Source organism: Oryctolagus cuniculus, chromosome 19 (assembly GCF_051225735.1).
Source record: "Oryctolagus cuniculus isolate XC-2025 breed Fujian yellow rabbit chromosome 19, ASM5122573v1, whole genome shotgun sequence".
In the NCBI taxonomy this organism is placed as follows: Eukaryota; Metazoa; Chordata; class Mammalia; order Lagomorpha; family Leporidae; genus Oryctolagus; species Oryctolagus cuniculus.
Window position 1 is genome coordinate 39,528,731 of NC_142885.1, and position 18,472 is coordinate 39,547,202.

The 18,472-nt window shown below is 65.9% G+C and overlaps 1 non-coding gene across 2 annotated transcripts in view; it reads right to left on the reverse strand.

Annotated features, from left to right (window-relative positions):
- LOC127488697 (uncharacterized) overlaps window positions 1–18,472 on the reverse strand; it is a 53,341-nt gene that overhangs the window by 22,803 nt on the left and 12,066 nt on the right. Inside the window, exon 1 of one of the 2 annotated variants that reach the window (XR_016226107.1) lies at window positions 1,649–2,190. The exons of the other annotated variant lie outside the window; for it this stretch is intronic. This is a non-coding gene — a transcript (uncharacterized LOC127488697). Of the gene's footprint in view, window positions 1–1,648; window positions 2,191–18,472 lie in introns of those variants that run through there. 2 annotated transcript variants of the gene reach the window in all.

An 18,472-nucleotide genomic window follows, 5' to 3' on the forward strand; every position in this document is an offset into this window, starting at 1 on the left:
TGCGCTTCTACATACATAAATACATCCATTGCACGGCCGGAGTCTGTCACGTCAGCGCTGGGACTAGAGCAGGCATGCAGCTTTGTGCGCCCAGGCGTGGACACCCTCTCCAAGACAAGGCACCTCAAGCGGTAGAAATCGCTGCAAATCGGGAAACACGAAGGTTTGGGGCTGGGTTTTTTGTTTTTGTTGTTGTTGTTTTTTTTTTTTGTGTGTGTGTGTGTGTGTGTGTGTGTGTATCTTTTTTTGTTTTTGTTTTGTAAGAGGAGCTGGGCGGGGAGGGTAAGCCCAGTTTGCCATGCAGGAGTCCTGTGCCAGGAGCCAGGCTGCACTCTCCCGCGCCAAGCACCATGCACCGCTAGGGGAAGGGCCGCACCAGCCAGGCCGGGGTCTCGGGCCTTTCTGGAGAGGAGGGGGTTCGCCCAGGCCAGGCTGGGGGCCGCTGGGGGAGGAGGGGCGGGGCACGCCCCCACAGCGCTGCCACACGGGAAGAAGTCTGCGGAGGCCAGGAGGGGCCCCCGCGTCCAGGCTCCCAGGCCCTAGGACACCTCGCGTCCTTCACCGGCCTCCCCTCCCTCGCCAGGAGGGGTGGGGGTGAGGAAGGGGTCCGGGTCCCTCACTTAGTGTTTTAGGTGCAGCTCAACTGAAAAACGCATTCCACCCCCTCACTCCCGCCAGCACCGCCCCGCCCCCTCCCGCCAGAGCCCTGGGGTCACCCTCTGAGCGGGGGTCCGCCCGCCCCGCCCCAGCTCCCAGGGAACCCCGGCTGCGCCCCGCTGGGTGGAAGGGTGAAAAGTGGAAACGGTGGCCCCCATCGGGCTTGGGGGCCCCCGGGGGTTTGACGCTCCAGGATGTAAAGCACTGGCGGAGGAGGCTGGGGTGCATGCTGGCTGCCCCTGAACCTACCCAGGCGCCCCAGCAGGGTGGGCCGGGCACCTAGCACCAGCCCTGGGGTCAAATCTCTAGCTTTGGGGGGACACAGAGATGATTGGAGGTGGCGGGGGGGGGGGTTAGATGGGCGGGGCCGCGCCGTGGCCACTCAGTGTCCAGGGGGACAAAGGTTGAGGTCAGGCACTTAAACCGCTGGCTCTGGCGCTCCTCCCCCAGGGGCTACCTGGAGGGGGCAGCACTCCCCTCACAGGGCACCTCCCTCTACCCACGGCCCGGCCCGGCCCGCCCCGCCCTGGGAAACTGCATTTCTTAGTGTGTGCAACGTGGTTCCCTTCCTGGGGCGCCCAGCCGGGCTGGGGTGTCAATTGCATAGACTTCTCCTCCAAGCAAGATGGGCAGGGTGGGAAGACCCCGTCCCCAGAGACGGGGAGAACAAGGGAGCGAGCAGGAGCGAGTCCCCGGAAGGGGGAGAGGGACAGGTGCCTCTGCGCTGGCACCCAGCACTGGGCCCGCACCGCCTGCGGTCTCCATGCACCCCTTCTGCCCAACCCCTGCCCTCCACCAAGGTCTCGGCTGCCCTCGACTGGGGTCCTTGCCGCGCCCCGCCTCAAGTGCCTGCCTCCCCTCTCGCCGAGGCCATCCACGGGGAGACAAGGTGTGGATGGGGGCGGCCGATGTCCCCATGGCCCAGGAGAGGCAGCCTCACTGGGTGTCCCGATGGCCCAGTCCTTGGGCGCCGGCGCTGGGCAGTGCTCACCTGGACCTGGGCAGTCAGGGCCGGGGGAGGGGCAGGTGCTCGTGCGTGCTTCCATCCTGGCCCTGTTGGAGCAGCAGGTGCAGAGATGAGGCAGGCGCCGGCTCTCGCAGGGCAGCACTGCAGTCCAGCGCCTTGGCTTTCTGTCTGCTTGGCTGGGAGGTGTGGGTGGGTGGGGGGTCTTCCTGGCCCCTCCCCCACACGTGTCTCAGTTCGGTTTTTCCTCTTCCGCCTGCATGGGTTGTTTTGTCTTCTCTGCCGGGCTGGGCTTGCTCGGAGGGGCCAGCTGTGCTGCCCCCTGGGATTATTGATGATGGAAGAGGGGCAGGGGGCAAGGACCCTTGCTACCCCAGGTACCAGGACTGGCCGGCGGAGGGAGACAGAGAGACGCGTGGTCAGCGTGGTCAGGCTTTGGCACCCCCAACCCGGCGGGTGAGGCTGCCAGAAACATCCCATCAGGATGTCCGACGGGCAGTCCTGGGGCTGAGCGGAAGCCACAGAGCAGGACGGGCTCAGGAGCCAGTGCGGCTCAGGAGAGACAGACAGAGATACGTGGGCCGGGCAGGGTGTGTGTTCACTTGCTAACCCTCGTGGACACCTTTCCAGGGAGAAGGGGCTCCCAGGGAGCCCTGGACCAGGGTTCCCGCCCCCCATTTTGTGAAGAGAGAGGCTCTGAGCAGGCAGCAGACTTGCCCAAGGCAACCAGCGTGCAGATGGCGAGACCCCCCTCCAAGCCCAGAGGAGGGCAGACAACTTAGCTTGGTATCACAGAAGAGCTGATGAGCCTGGGGCTGCCCAGCAGGGGCACAGGAGACCTGGGGGAAGCTCAGGCCCCTCTCCCTAGACCCTAAGGCCAAGTCGGAGGCAGCTTGAGACCCTGTCTCGACTCCAGGGCCGGCCAGAGGCAGCTTGGGCCCATGTCTCCAATCCAGGGCCAGCCAGGGGCGGCCCGGACCCGTATCCCTAGACCCCAGGGCCAGCCGGGGGCAGCTCGGGACCCTGTCAAGACTCAAGGGCAAGCCAGAGGCATCTTGGCCCCATGTCTCAACTCCAGGGCTGGCTGGGGGCGGCCCAGGGCCCGTCTCCATAGACCCCAGGGCTGGCCAGGGGCAACTCGGGACCCTGTCTCGACTCCAGGACCGGCCAGGCGGCAGCTCAGGCCCATCTCCTTAGACCCAAGACCGGCCAGAGGAAGAGCAGGCCCATGTCTCAACCCCAGGGCTTGGCGGGGGCAGCTCAGGCCCATTTCCCTAGACCCCAGGAATGAACGGGGACAGCTCGGGCCCCTGTCTCAACCCCAGGGTTGGACGGGGGCAGGTCGGGCCAGTCTCCCTAGACCCCAGCACCTGCTAGGGGCAGCTTGGGACTGTCTCCTTCTGCTCAAGGGCCGAGAGGGGCAACAGCCTGGGCCCATCTCACTAAACTGCAGGGCTGCATGGGGACAGCTCGGGCCCATCTCTCTAGACCCCAAGGCCGGACAGGGAGCTTGGGCCTGTCTCCCTCTACTCCAGGGCTGGGGGGGGGGTGGCTTAGGCCCGACTCCTTAGACCCCAGTGCTGGCCAGGGGCAGCTCGTGACCATCTCCCTAGACCCCGAGGCTGGCTGGGGGCAGCTCGTGCCCGTGTCGCGGCCCCAGGGTTGGCCCAGGGTGGCTCGGGCCTGTCTCCCTTGACCACAGGGCCGGCCAGGGGCAGCTTGGGCCCATTTCTCATCCCCAGGTCTGGCTGGGGGCAGCTCAGGCCAGTCTCCCTAGACCCCAGGGCTAGCAGGGGGCAGCTCAGGCCCATGTCTCAACTCCAAGCCAGATAGGGGCAGCTTGGGCCTGTCTCCCTCTTTTCCAGGGCCAGGGAGGGTGGCCCGAGCCCGTCTCCCTCGACCTCAGGGATGGCATGGGGCAGCTTGGGCCTATCTCCCTCTTCTCCAGGGCCGGGGAGGGTGGCCTGGACTCCAGGGTTGGCCAGGGGCAGCTTAGGCCAATCTCCCTAGAGCCCAGGACCAGCCATGGGCAGCTTGGGCCTGTGACTCGATTCCAGGGCTGGCTGGGGTCAGCTCAGGCCAGTCTCTCTAGACACCAGGGCCGGCCAGGGGCAGCTCGGGCCTGTGACTTGACCCCAGGGCCGGCCCGGGGCAGCTGAGGCCTGTCTCCCTAGACCCCAGGGCTGGCCAGGGGCAGGTTGGGCCTGTCTCCCTCTTCTCCAGGACCAGGGGAAGTGTGGCCCGGGCCCATCTCCCTAGACCCAAGGGCCGGCAGAGGGCAGCTCAGGCCTGTCTCCCTAGACCCCAGGACTGGCCAGAGAGCTTGGGCCTGTCTCCCTCTTCTACACGGCCAGGGGTGTGACTGGGGCCCGTGGGCCTAGACCCCAGGGTTGGCCGGGGGCGGCTTGGCCCATCTCTCTAGACCCCAGGGCCAGTCGGGGCAGCTCGGACCTGTGTCTCAATTCCAGGGCCGGCCAGGCAGCAGCTTGGCCCATGACTTGACTCCAGGGCTGGCTGGGGTCAGCTCAAGCCAGTCTCTCTAGACCCCAGGGCCAGAAAGGGGCAGCTTGGGCCCCTGTCTCGACCCCAAGCTAGCCCGGGGCAGCTCAGGCCTATGTGCCTAGACCCCAGGGCTGGCCAGGGGCAGCTTGGGCCTTGGGCCTGTCTCCCTCTTCTCCAGGGCCAGGTGGTATAGCCTGGGCCCATCTCCCTAGACCCTAGGGCTAATCGGGGGTGGCTCGGGCTCGTGTCTTGACACCAGGGCCGGCAGGGCAGCTCGGGCCTATGTTTTGACTCCAGGGCTTAGGCCTGTCTCCTGACCCCAGGGCTGGACAGGGGTAGCTTGGGACCATATCCTTAGACCCCAGGGCCGGTCAGAGAGCTTAGGCCTGTCTCCCTCTTCTACAGGGCTGATGGTGTGGCTGGGCCCGTGTCCCTAGACCCCAGAGCTGGCTGGGGGCGACGTGGGCCCATCTCTCTAGACCCCAGCACCAGCCAGGGGCAACTTGGGCCCATGACTCGACTCCAGGGCTGGCTGGGGTCAGCTCAGGACAGTCTCTCTAGACCCCAGGGCCGGAAGGGGGCAGCTCGGGCCCATGTCTCAACCCCAAGCTAGCCCGGGGCAGCTCAGGCCTGTCTTCCTAGACCCCAGTGCTGGCCAGGGGCAGCTTGGGCCTGTGTCTTGACTCTAGGGCTGGCTGGAGGCAGCTCTGTCCCATATCCCTAGGCCCCAGGGCCAGCCAGGGGCAGATTGGGCCTGCCTGTCTCCCTCTTCTCCAGGACCAGGGTGGGGTGCTGGTCTGGGCCCTTCTCCCTAGATCCCAGGGCCAGCTGGGAGCAGCTGGGGGCAGCTGAGGCCCATCTCCTAAACCCCAAGGCCAGCCAGGGGCAGCGCGGGCCCAAGTCTCGTCCCCAGGTCTGGCTGGGGGCAGCTCGAGCCAATCTCCCTAGACCCCAGGGCTGGCAGGGGGCAGCTTGGGACTGTCTCCCTCTTCTCCAGGGCTGAGGTGAGGGATGGCCCTGGCCATCTCCCTAGATCGCAGGGCCAGCCAGGGGCAGCTCGGGCCCGTGTCTCGACTCCAGGGCTGGCTAGAGTCAGCTCAGGCCAGTCTCTCTAGACCCCAGGGCCGGAAGGGGGAAGCTTGGACTCGTGTATCGACCCCAGGGCTGGAAGGGGTAAGCTTGGACTCGTGTCTCGACCCCAGGGCTGGACAGGGGCAGCTCGGGCCTGTCTCCTTCTTCTCCATGGCGGGGGAAGGGGGGTGGCCTGGGCTCTTTTCCCTAGTCCGCAGGGCTTGCCAGGGTTGGTTCGGGCCCATGTCTTGACACCACGGCAGGCAGGGACGACCTGGGCCCATCTCCCTAGACCCAATGCCATCAGGGGGCAACTCGGGCCTGTCTCCTTAGACCCCAGGGCTGGCAAGAGGCAGGTTGGGCCTGTCTCCATCTTCTCCAGAGCCGGGGCAGGGGGTTGCCTGGGCCCATCTCCCTAGACCCAAGTACTAGCCGGGAGCAGCTCAGGCCTGTCACACTCTACTCCCGGGGGGGGGGGGGGGGGGACTGGGCCTGTCTCACTAGAACCCTGCGCTGGCTAGGGGCAGCTCGGGCCCATCTCCCTAGACCCAAGGGCCAGCCGGAGGCAGCTCTGGCCTGTCTCCCTGGAACCCAGGGCCGGCTAGGAGCAGCTTGGGCCTTTCTCCCTCTTCTCCAGGGCAAGGGGAGGGGAGCCTGGGCCAGTCTCCCTAGACCCCAGGGCATGCTGGGGTCGGCTCAGGCCTGTGTCTTGACTCCAGGGCTGGCATATGTGACCCGGGCCCATCTCACTAGAGCCAAGGGCCCACAGGGGGCAACTCGGACCTGTCTCCCTAGACCCCAGGGCTGGCGAGAGAGCTTGTGCCTGTCTCCCTCTTCTACAGGGCCGGGGGTGTGGCTGGAGCCAGACTCCATAGACCCCAAGGCTGACTGGGGGCAGTTCGGGCCCATGTCGATTCCAGGGCCGGCAGGGGCTCCCGGGCCAGTCTGCCAAGACCCAAGGGATGGCTGGGGCCAGATCGGGCCTGTCTCCCTAGACTCCAGGGCTAGCCAGTAGGGGCTTAGGCCTGTCTCCTGACCCCAGGGCTGGACAGGGGCAGCTTGGGCCCATATCCCTAGACCCCAGGGCCGGCCAGAGAGCTTGGGCCTGTCTCCCTCTTCTACACGGCTTGTGGGGGTGGGGGGATGGCTGGGGTCCAACTCCATAGACCCCAGAGCTGGCCGGGGGCAGCTGCTCGGGCTGTGTCTCAACCCCAGGGCTGCCCTGGGGCAGCTCAGACCTGTCTCCCTAGACCACAGGACTGGCCTGCAGGTTGGGCCTGTCTCCTGCTTCCCCAGTGTAAGGGCGTGGTTGCCCGGCCACATTTCCCTAGACCCCAGGGCTGGCTGGGGGAAGCTCAGAGCTGTCTTCCTCTAACTCAGGGCCCGGGCGGGGAGCAGACTGGGCCCGTCTTCCTAGACCCCAGGGCCAGAAGGGGGCAGCTCAGACCCATGTCTCGAACTCAGGGCTGGCCGGGGGTAGCTCAGACCAAGCTCCCTAGACCCCAGGGCTGCCAGGAGCAGCTTGGGCCTGTCTTCTTCTTCTCCAGGGATGGAGAGGGGGTGGCAAAGGCCTGTCTCACTAGAACCCAGGACTGGCAAGGGGCAGGTTGGGCCCATATCTCAAACCCAGGGCCGGATGTGTGCTGCCCGGGACCTTTTCTGTAGACTCCTGAACAAGCAGGGGGCAGCTCGAGCCCATGATCAACTCCACATCCCACCTGGGGAGGCCCAGGCCCATCTCCCTAAATTAAAGGGCCGGCCGGGGGCAGCTCAGGCCTGTATCTGGACTCCAGGCCGGCAGGGGGCAGCTAGGGCCCGTGTCAAGACTCCAGAGCTGGCTGGGGGCAACTCAAGCCAGTCTCCCTAGACTCTAGGGCCGCCTACAGCCAGCATGGGCCTGTCTGCCTCTTTTCCAGGGCTGGGGGTGGGGGGTAGCCCGAGCCCTTCTCCCTAGACCACAGGGCGGCTCGGGCCTGTCTCCTGACTCCAGGGCCAGCCAGGGGAGGCACATCCCGTCTCCCTAGACTCCAGGGCTGACTGGGGGCAGCTCGGGCTTCTGTCTTGACCCCAGGGTTGCCCGGGGCAGCTCAGGCCAGTCACCCTAGACCCCAGGGCGTGCCAGGGACAGTTTGGGCCTGACTCCCTAGACACTACGGCCGGCCAGAGAGCTTGGGCCTGTCTCCCTCTTCTACAGGGACTGGAGGACGGCTGGGGCCCAACTCCATAGACATCAGGGCTGGCCGGGGGCAGCTTGGGCCCATATCTTGACTCCAAGGCTATCAGGGGTGACCTGGGCCGGCTCCCTAGAACCCATGGCCTGCGGGTTACTTCGAGCCCATCTCCCTAGAGCAGGGCTGGCTGGTTAAGGGCTTAGGCCTGTCTCCTGACCCCAGAGCTGGACAGGGGTAGCTTGGGACCATATTCGTAGACCCCAGCGCCAGCCAGAGAGCTTGGGCCTGTCTCCCTCTTCTACAGCGCTAAAGGGCCAGGGGGGTGGCTGGGGCCAGACTCCATGGACCAAGTGCTGGCCCGGGACAGCTCGGGTCCATGTCTCAATCCCAGGGCCCGGGCCCATTTCCTTAGACTCCAGGGCCAGCAGGGTGCAACTTGGTCTCGTGATCAATTCCAGATCGCACTGTGGGAGGCCTTAGCCCGGCTCCCTAGACAAAAGGGCCAGCCAGGGGCAGCTTGAGCCCGAGTATCGACTCCAGGGCCAGCCGTGGTGCTGCTTGGGTCCATGTCTGGACTCCAAGGTCGGCTGGGGACAAGCCCATGCCCGGCTCCCTAGACCCCATGGCTGGCCAGGGGCAGCTCTGGCCTGTCTGCCTCTTCTCAAGGACTGCCGGGTGAGGCCCAGGCAAGACTCCCTAGACCTCAGGTCTGCCGGGGCATTTCAAGCCCATCTCCCTAGACCGCAGGGCCGGCAGGGGGAGGCTCTGTCCAAAACCCTACACTTAGGGCTGGCCGGTAGAGGGCTTAGGCCTGTCTCCTGACCCCAGAGCTTGACAGGGGCAGGGGCAGCTTAGGCTCGTCTCCCTAGATCCCAGGGCCAGCTGGGGACAGCCAAGGCCCGGCTCCCTAGACTCCTGACCTGGTCGGTGGGGGGTTTAGGCCTGTCTCCTGACACCAGGGCTGGCTGTGGGAAGCTCAGGCCTGTCTCCCAAGACCCCAGGGCAGGCCAGGGGCAGCTCGGTCCAAAATGCCTACACTCCAGGGCTGCCCAGTGGGGGCCTTAGGCCTGTCTCCTGACCCCAGGGATGGACAGGAGCAGCTTGGGCACATCTTTCTAGACCCCAGGGCTGGCCAGAGAGCTTGGGCCTGTCTCCCTTTTCTACAGGGCCTGGGGGGGGGGGTGGCTGTGGCCGAACTCCATAGACCCCAGGGCTGGCCGGGGGCAGTTCGGGACTGTGTCTGGACTCCAGGGCCGGCAGAGTGTGGCCCGGTACATTTTCCATAGACTCCTGAGCCGGCAGGGGGCAGCTCGAGCCCGTGATCAACTCCACATCCCACCAAGGGAGGCCCGGGCCCGTCTCCCTAAACTAAAGGGCCGGCCAGCGGCAGCTCAGGCCTGTGTCTGCACTCGTGGGACTGCAGGGGAGCTAGGGCCCGTGTCTAGACTCCAGCGCCAGACGAGGGCTACTCAACCCAGTCCCCCTAGACCCCAGGGCTGGTTAGGGGCAGCACGGGCCTGTCTGCCTCTTTTCCAAGGCTGGGGGGGATGGCCTGAGCCCATCTCACTAGAACCCAGGGCTGGCCGGGGACATCTCGGGCCTGTCTTCCTAGACCCCAGGGCCGGTCAGAGGCAGATTGGGCCTGTCTCCCTCTTCTACAGGGCCGGGGTGGGGTGTCTTGGGCCGGACTCCATGGACCCCAATGCTGGCCGGGGACAGTTCGGGTCTATGTCTCAATCCCAGTGCCAGCCAGGTGCGGCCCGGGCCTATTTCCTTAGACTCCAGGGCCAGCAGGGGGCAACTTGGGCCCATGATCAATTCCAGATGCCTCTGGGGGAGGCCTTGGCCCGGCTCCCTAGAAAAAAGGGCTAGCCAGGGGACAGCTCAGGCCCAAGTATCGAATCCAGGGCCAGCCGGGGTGTAACTCGGGCCCATGTCAGGACTCCAGGGTCAGCTGGGGACAGCCCTGGCCCAGCTCCCTAGACCCATGGCTGGCCAGGGGCAGCTCTGGCCTGTCTGCCTCTTTTCCAGGGCTGCGGGGGGAGGCCTAGGCCTGACTCCCTAGACCTCAGGTCTGCCGGGGCAGCTCAGGTCCATCTCCCTAGTCCGGAGGGCCGGCAGGGCGAGGCACTGTCCAAAATCCCTACACTTTGGGCTGGCTGGTAGGGGGCTTAGGCCTGTCTCCCTTTTCTACAGGGCTTGGGGCAGTGGTTTGGGCCCGACTCCATAGACCCCAGGGCTGGCTGTTGGAAGCTCGGGCCCGTGTCTCAACTCCAGGTCCAGCCGGGATGCAGTTCGGGCCTGTGTCTGGACACCAGGTTTGCCTGGGCCGGCCCAGGCCCACTCCCTGTAACCCAGGGCTGGCCGGGGACAGCCCAGGCCTGTTTGCCTCTATTCCAGGGCTGGGGGGTCAGCGGGGGTGGCCTGGCCCTTCTCCCTAGACAACAGGGCTGCTGGGGGCAACTCGGGCCCGTCTCCCTAGATCCCAGGGACGGCTTGGGGCGGCTCTTGCCCGTCTCCCAAGACTCCTGTGCTGGTCAGTGTGGGGTTTAAGCCTGTGTCCTGACACCAGGGCTGGCTGTGGGAAGCTCGGGCCTGTCTCCCTAGACCCCAGGGCCGGCCAAGGACAGCTCGGTCCAAAATCCCTACACTCCAGGGCTGCCCAGTGGGGGCCTTAGGCCTGTCTCCTGACCCCAGGGCTGGACAGGAGCAGCTTGGGCATGTCTTTCTAGACTGCAGGGAGCAGACCAAGCTCCCTAGACCCCAGGGCCAGCCAGAGAGCTTGGGCCTGTCTCCCTCTTCTACAGGGCCAGGATGGGGGGTGTCTTGGTTCGGACTCCATGGACCCCAGTGCTGGCCGGGGACAGCTCGGGTCCATGTCTCAATCCCAGTGCTGCCCGGGGGTGATCTGGGCCCATTTCCTTAGACTCCAGGACCGGCAAGGGGCAGCTAGGGCCCATGATCAAATCCAGATCCTGCCGAGGGAGGCCCTGGCCCAACTTCTTAGACCCCATGGCTGGCCGGTGGCAGCTCGGGCCTGTCTGCCTCTTTTCCAGGACTGCGGGGGGCCCAGGCCCATCTCCCTAGACCTCAGGTCTGCTGGGGCATTTCAGGCCCATCTCCCTAGACCACAAGGCCGGCAGGGGAGGCTAGGTTCAAAATCCCTACACTTAGGGCTGACCGGTAGGGGGCTTAGGCCTGTCTCCTGACCCCAGAGCTTGACAGGGGCAGGGGCAGCTTAGGCTCGTCTCCCTAGATCCCAGGGCCAGCTGGGGACAGCCAAGGCCCGGCTCCCTAGACTCCTGACCTGGTCGGTGGGGGGTTTAGGCCTGTCTCCTGACACCAGGGCTGGCTGTGGGAAGCTCAGGCCTGTCTCCCAAGACCCCAGGGCAGGCCAGGGGCAGCTCGGTCCAAAATGCCTACACTCCAGGGCTGCCCAGTGGGGGCCTTAGGCCTGTCTCCTGACCCCAGGGATGGACAGGAGCAGCTTGGGCACATCTTTCTAGACCCCAGGGCTGGCCAGAGAGCTTGGGCCTGTCTCCCTTTTCTACAGGGCCTGGGGGGGGGGGTGGCTGTGGCCGAACTCCATAGACCCCAGGGCTGGCCGGGGGCAGTTCGGGACTGTGTCTGGACTCCAGGGCCGGCAGAGTGTGGCCCGGTACATTTTCCATAGACTCCTGAGCCGGCAGGGGGCAGCTCGAGCCCGTGATCAACTCCACATCCCACCAAGGGAGGCCCGGGCCCGTCTCCCTAAACTAAAGGGCCGGCCAGCGGCAGCTCAGGCCTGTGTCTGCACTCGTGGGACTGCAGGGGAGCTAGGGCCCGTGTCTAGACTCCAGCGCCAGACGAGGGCTACTCAACCCAGTCCCCCTAGACCCCAGGGCTGGTTAGGGGCAGCACGGGCCTGTCTGCCTCTTTTCCAAGGCTGGGGGGGATGGCCTGAGCCCATCTCACTAGAACCCAGGGCTGGCCGGGGACATCTCGGGCCTGTCTTCCTAGACCCCAGGGCCGGTCAGAGGCAGATTGGGCCTGTCTCCCTCTTCTACAGGGCCGGGGTGGGGTGTCTTGGGCCGGACTCCATGGACCCCAATGCTGGCCGGGGACAGTTCGGGTCTATGTCTCAATCCCAGTGCCAGCCAGGTGCGGCCCGGGCCTATTTCCTTAGACTCCAGGGCCAGCAGGGGGCAACTTGGGCCCATGATCAATTCCAGATGCCTCTGGGGGAGGCCTTGGCCCGGCTCCCTAGAAAAAAGGGCTAGCCAGGGGACAGCTCAGGCCCAAGTATCGAATCCAGGGCCAGCCGGGGTGTAACTCGGGCCCATGTCAGGACTCCAGGGTCAGCTGGGGACAGCCCTGGCCCAGCTCCCTAGACCCATGGCTGGCCAGGGGCAGCTCTGGCCTGTCTGCCTCTTTTCCAGGGCTGCGGGGGGAGGCCTAGGCCTGACTCCCTAGACCTCAGGTCTGCCGGGGCAGCTCAGGTCCATCTCCCTAGTCCGGAGGGCCGGCAGGGCGAGGCACTGTCCAAAATCCCTACACTTTGGGCTGGCTGGTAGGGGGCTTAGGCCTGTCTCCCTTTTCTACAGGGCTTGGGGCAGTGGTTTGGGCCCGACTCCATAGACCCCAGGGCTGGCTGTTGGAAGCTCGGGCCCGTGTCTCAACTCCAGGTCCAGCCGGGATGCAGTTCGGGCCTGTGTCTGGACACCAGGTTTGCCTGGGCCGGCCCAGGCCCACTCCCTGTAACCCAGGGCTGGCCGGGGACAGCCCAGGCCTGTTTGCCTCTATTCCAGGGCTGGGGGGTCAGCGGGGGTGGCCTGGCCCTTCTCCCTAGACAACAGGGCTGCTGGGGGCAACTCGGGCCCGTCTCCCTAGATCCCAGGGACGGCTTGGGGCGGCTCTTGCCCGTCTCCCAAGACTCCTGTGCTGGTCAGTGTGGGGTTTAAGCCTGTGTCCTGACACCAGGGCTGGCTGTGGGAAGCTCGGGCCTGTCTCCCTAGACCCCAGGGCCGGCCAAGGACAGCTCGGTCCAAAATCCCTACACTCCAGGGCTGCCCAGTGGGGGCCTTAGGCCTGTCTCCTGACCCCAGGGCTGGACAGGAGCAGCTTGGGCATGTCTTTCTAGACTGCAGGGAGCAGACCAAGCTCCCTAGACCCCAGGGCCAGCCAGAGAGCTTGGGCCTGTCTCCCTCTTCTACAGGGCCAGGATGGGGGGTGTCTTGGTTCGGACTCCATGGACCCCAGTGCTGGCCGGGGACAGCTCGGGTCCATGTCTCAATCCCAGTGCTGCCCGGGGGTGATCTGGGCCCATTTCCTTAGACTCCAGGACCGGCAAGGGGCAGCTAGGGCCCATGATCAAATCCAGATCCTGCCGAGGGAGGCCCTGGCCCAACTTCTTAGACCCCATGGCTGGCCGGTGGCAGCTCGGGCCTGTCTGCCTCTTTTCCAGGACTGCGGGGGGCCCAGGCCCATCTCCCTAGACCTCAGGTCTGCTGGGGCATTTCAGGCCCATCTCCCTAGACCACAAGGCCGGCAGGGGAGGCTAGGTTCAAAATCCCTACACTTAGGGCTGACCGGTAGGGGGCTTAGGCCTGTCTCCTGACCCCAGGGCTTGACAGGAGCAGGAGCAGCTTGGGCCCATCTCTCTAGACCTCAGGGCTGGCCAGAGAACTTGGGCTGGTCTCCCTTTTCTACTGAGCTTGGGGCGGTGGTTGTGGCCCAACTCCATAGGCCCCAGGGCTGGCTGTTGGAAGCTTGGGCCGGGTGCAGCTCGGGCCTGTGTCTGGACACCAAGGTTGGCTGGGGCCGGCCCAGGCCCACTCCCTAGACCCCAGGGCTGGCCAGGTACAGCTCAGACCTGTCTGCCTCTTTTCCAGGGCTGGTGGGGGCGGCCTGGACCCTTCTCCATAGTCAACAGGGCTGCCGGGGGCAACTCAGGCCCATCTCCATAGATCCCAGGGCCGGCTGGGGGCAGCTTGTGCCTGTCTCTCTAGACTTCTGTGCTGGTCGGTGGGGTGTTTAGGTCTGTCTCCTGACCCCAGGGCTGGATAGGAGCAGCTTGGGCTCGTCTTTCTAGACCCCAGGGCCAGCCAGAGAGCTAGAGCCTGTCCTCCCCTTCTCCAGGGCCAGGGGGGAGGGGGCTGGACCTGTCTCCCTAGACCCCAGGATTGCTGAGGTTGGCTCGGGCCCGTGTCTTGACTCCAGGGGCGGCCAAGGGCAGATCCGGCCCGTCTCCCTAGACTCCAGGGATGGCCAGTGCTGGGCTTAGGCCTGTCTCCTGACACCAGGGCTGGCCGTGGGCAGCTCGGGCCAGTCTCCCTAGACCCCAGAGCCAGCCAGGAGCAGCTCGGTCGAAAATCCCTACACTCCAGGGTTGGCCGGTGGGGGGCTTAGGCCTATCTCCTGACCCCAGGGCCTACCGGGGGAAGCTTGGGCATGTCTTTCTAGACCCCAGGGCCGGCCAGAGAACTTGGGCCTGTATCCCTCTTCTACTGGGCTGATGGCAGTGGCTTGGGCCTGACTCCATAGACCCCAGGGCTGACCGGGGGCAGCTCGGGCCAGTCTCCCTATACCCCAGTGCTGGCTGGGGGTAGCTCGGGTCCGTCTCGCGACTCAAGGGCCAGCTGGGGGCAGATTGGGCCTGTATTCCACTTCTCCAGGGCCGGGATGGGCGGCGGTTACCTGGGCCCATCTCACTAGATCCCCAGGGCTGGCCAGGGGCAGCTCAGACCTGTCTTCCTCTTCCTCAGGGCCCGAGCGAGGGGCAGCCTGGGCCCGTCTTCCTAGACCCCAGGACCGGAAGGGGGCTGCTCGGGCCCGTGTCTCAAACTCAGGACTGGCCAGGGGTAGCTCAGACCAAGCTCCCTAGACCCCAGGGCCGCCAGGGGTAGCTTGGGCCTGTCTTCCTCTTCTCCAAGGCCAGAGATGGGGGAGTCCAAGCCTGTCTCAATAGCACCCAGGGCTGGCTGGGGGTGGCTCAGGACCCGCGTCTTGACTCCAGGGTCGGCTGGGGACCACCCAGGCCCGGTTCCCTAGACCCCAGGGTTGGCTGGGGGCAGCTCGGTCCTGTCTGCCACTTTTCCAGGACTTCGGGGGGACGGCCCGGACTGGTCTCCCTAGACCCCAGGGCCAGCTGGGGGCAGCTCATGCCCGTCTCCGTAGACTCCTGGTCTGGCCGGTGGGTGCTTAGGCCTGTCTCCTCACCCCAGGGCTGGGCGGGGGCAGCTCGGGCCTGTCTCCCTAGACCCCAGGGCCAGCCAGAGAGCCAGGGCCTGTCTCCCTCTTCTCCAGGGCCGGGAGGGGGGGCCTTGGCCTGTCTCCCTAGATCCCAGGGTTGCTGTGGACGGCTCGGGTCCGTGTCTTGACTCCAGGGCCACCCAAGGGCAGATCCAGCCAGTCTCCCTAGACTCCAGGGCTGGCCGGTGCTGGGCTTAGGCCTGTCTCCTGACCCCAGGGCTCACCGGGGGCAACTCGGGCCCATGTCTACTACAGGTTGACCGAGGACACCCAGGCCTGTCTCCCCAGACTCCAGGGCTGACCGAGGGCAGCTTGGGCCAGTTTCCCTGTACCCCAGTGCTGGCTGGGGGCAGCTCGTGCCCGTCTTCCAAGACTCCTGTGCTGGTCGATGGGGGCTTAGGCCTGTCTCCTGACACCAGGGCTGGCCGTGGGCAGCTCGGGCCAGTCTCCCTAGACCCCAGGGCTGGCCAGGAGCAGCTCGGTCGAAAATCCCTACACTCCAAGGTTGGCCGGTGGGGGCTTAGGCCTATCTCCTGACCCCAGGGCCTGCAGGGGGAAGCTTGGGCATGTCTTTCTAACCCCAGGGCCGGCCAGAGAACTTGGGCCTTTATCCCTCTTCTACTTGCCTGGGTTGGTGGTTTGGACCAACTCCATAGACCCCAGGGCTGACCGGGGGCAGCTCGTGCCCGTGTCTGGACTCCAGTTTGATCCGGGACACCTGGGCATGTCTCCCCAGACTCCAGGGCTGACCGGGGCAGCTTGGCCCAGTCTCCCTATACCCCAGTGCTGGCTGGGGGTAGCTCGGGCCCATCTCTCAACTCCAGGGCCAGCTGGGGGCAGATTGGGCCCATCTCCCTCTTCTCCAGGGCTAGGGGTATCGGGGGTTGCCCGGGCCCGTCTCACTAGACCCCAGGGCTGGCCAGGGGCAGCTCAGACCTGTCTTCCTCTTCCTCAGGGCCCGAGCGAGGGGCAGCCTGGGCCCGTCTTCCTAGACCCCAGGACCGGAAGGGGGCTGCTCGGGCCCGTGTCTCAAACTCAGGACTGGCCAGGGTAGCTCAGACCAAGCTCCCCAGACCCCAGGGCCACCAGGGGTAGCTTGGGCCTGTCTTCCTCTTCTCCAAGGCCAGAGGGGGGGCAGCCCAAGCCTGTCTCACTAGCACCCAGGGCTGGCTGGGGATGGTCCAGGACCCGCATCTTGACTCCAGGGTCGGCTGGGGACCACCCAGGCCCGGTTCCCTAGACCCCAGGGTTGGCCGGGGCAGCTCGGTCCTGTCTGCCACTTTTCCAGGACTTGGGGGGGACGGCCCGGACTGGTCTCCCTAGACCCCAGGGCCAGCTGGGGGCAGCTCATGCCCGTTTCCGTAGACTCCTGGTCTGGCCGGTGGGTGCTTAGGCCTGTCTCCTCACCCCAGGGCTGGGCGGGGGCAGCTCGGGCCTGTCTCCCTAGACCCCAGGGCCAGCCAGAGAGCCAGGGCCTGTCTCCCTCTTCTCCAGGGCCTGGGGGTGGAGGGGCCTTGGCCTGTCTCCCTAGATCCCAGGGTTGCTGTGGACGGCTCGGGTCCGTGTCTTGACTCCAGGGCCACCCAAGGGCAGATCCAGCCTGTCTCCCTAGACTCCAGGGCTGGCCAGTGCTGGGCTTAGGCCTGTCTCCTGACACCAGGGCCTGCTGAGGCAACTTGGGCCTGACTCCCTAGACCCCAGGGCTGGCCAGAGAGCTTGGGCCTGTCTCCCTCTTCTACTAGCCTGGGAGCGGTGGCTTCGACCCGACTCCATAGACCCCAGGGTTCACCAGGGGCAGCTCGGGCCCGTGTCTGGACTCCAGGTTGACTTGGGACACCCGGGCCTGTCTCCCCAGAATCCAGGGCTGCCTGGGGGTAGCTTGGTCCAGTCTCCCTATACCCCAGTGCTGGCTGGGGGTAGCTCGGGCCCATCTCTCAACTCCAGGGCCAGCTGGGGGCAGATTGGGCCTGTCTTCCTCTTCTCCAGGGCCAGGGGGAATGGCCAGGGTCCGTTTCACTAGACCCCAGGGCTGGCTGGGGGCAGCTCAGGCCTGAATTCCTCTTCTTCAGAGCCCGGTCGAGCGGCAGCCTGGGCCCGTCTTCCTAGACCCCAGGGCCGGAAGGGGGCTACTTGGGCCCCTGTCTCAAACTCAGGGCTGGCCAGGGGTAGCTCGTGCCTGTCTCCCTAGGCCCCAGGGCGGGCTAGGGGCAGATTGGGCCTCTCTCCCTCTTCTCCAAGGCCGGGGCAGGGTGCCGGCCCAGGCCCTTCTCCCTGGAGCCCAGGGCAGCCGGGCACAGCTGGGTCCAAAATCCCTACACTTAGTGCTTAGGCCTGTCTCCTGACCCCAGGGCTTGACAGGGGCAGCTTGGGCCCATAACCCTAGCCCCAGGGCCGCCCAGAGAGCTTGGGCCTGTCTCCCTTTTCTACAGGGCCTGGGGGGGTGGCTGCAGCCCAACTCCATAGACCCCAGGGCTGGCCGGGGGCAGCTTGTGCCCATGTCTCAATCCCAGGACGGCTGGATGCGGACTGGGACCTTTTCTGTAGACTCCTGAGCCAGCAGGGGGCAGCTAGAGCCCATGATCAACTCCACATCCCACCAGGGGAGGCCCGGGCCCATCTCCCTAAACTAAAGGGCCGGCTCGGGGCAGCTCAGGCCTGTGTCTGGACAACTAGGACTGCAGGGGGCAGCTAGGGCCCCCGTCTGGACTCTAGGGCCGGACAAGGGCCACTCAGGCCAGTATCCCTAGACCCCAGGGCCGATTAGGGGCAGCATGGTCCTGTCTGCCTCTTTTCCGAGTGTGAGGGGTGGCCCGAGCCCATCTCACTAGAACCCAGGGCTGCCAGGAACATCTCAGGCCAGTCTCCCTAAACCCCAGGGCCGGCCAGAGGGCTTGGGCCTGTCTCCCTCTTCTACAGTGCAGGGGGGTGGGGTGGCTGGACTCGAATCCATAGATCCCAGGGCTGGCCAGAGGCAGGTTGGGCCTATCACCCTCTTCTCCAGGCCCGGGGTGGGGCGGGGGGAGGCGGGCGGCCCGGGCCTGTCTCACTAGAACCCAGCGCTGGCCGAGGACAGCTAGGGCCCATCTCCCTGGACCACAGGGCCAGCTGGGGGCAGCTCGTGCCCTTCTTCCTAGACTCCTGAGCTGGCCGGTGGGGGACTTAGGCGAGTATCCTGACCCCAGGGCTGGCTAGGGGCAGCGCGGGGCTGTCTCCCTAGACCCCAGGGCCAGCCAGAGAGCTAGGGCCTGTCTCCCACTTCTCCAGGCCAGGGGCGGGGGTGCTGGTCTGTCTTCCTAGACCCCAGGATTCCTGGGGGTTTCAAGGGCCCATGTCTTAACGCCAGGGCCGGCCAAGGGCAGATCCAGCCCATCTCCCTAGACTCCAGGGCTCATTGGTGCTGGACTTAGGCCTGTCTCCTGACCCCAGGGCCTGCCCTGGGCAGCTTGGGCCTGACTCACTAGACCCCAGGGCCGGCCAGAGAGCTTGGGCCTGTCTCCCTCTTCTACAGGGACTGGAGGACGGCTGGGGCCCAACTCCATAGACATCAGGGCTGGCCGGGTGCAGCTTGGGCCCGTGTTGTGACTCCAAGGCTGTCAGCGGTGGCCTGGGCCCGGCTTCCTAGACCCCATGGCTGGCCGGGTTACTTTGAGCCCATCTACCTAGACACCAGGGCTGGCCAGTGGAGGGCTTAGGCCTGTCTGCTGACCCCAGTGCTGGACAGGGGTAGCTTGGGACCATATTCTTAGACCCCAGCGCCAGCCAGAGAGCTTGGGACTGTCTCCCTCTTCAATGGGCCGGGGGAGGGGTGTGGCTGGGGTCGGACTCCATGGACGCCAGTGCTGGCCGGGGACAGCTCAGGTCCATGTCTCAATCCCAG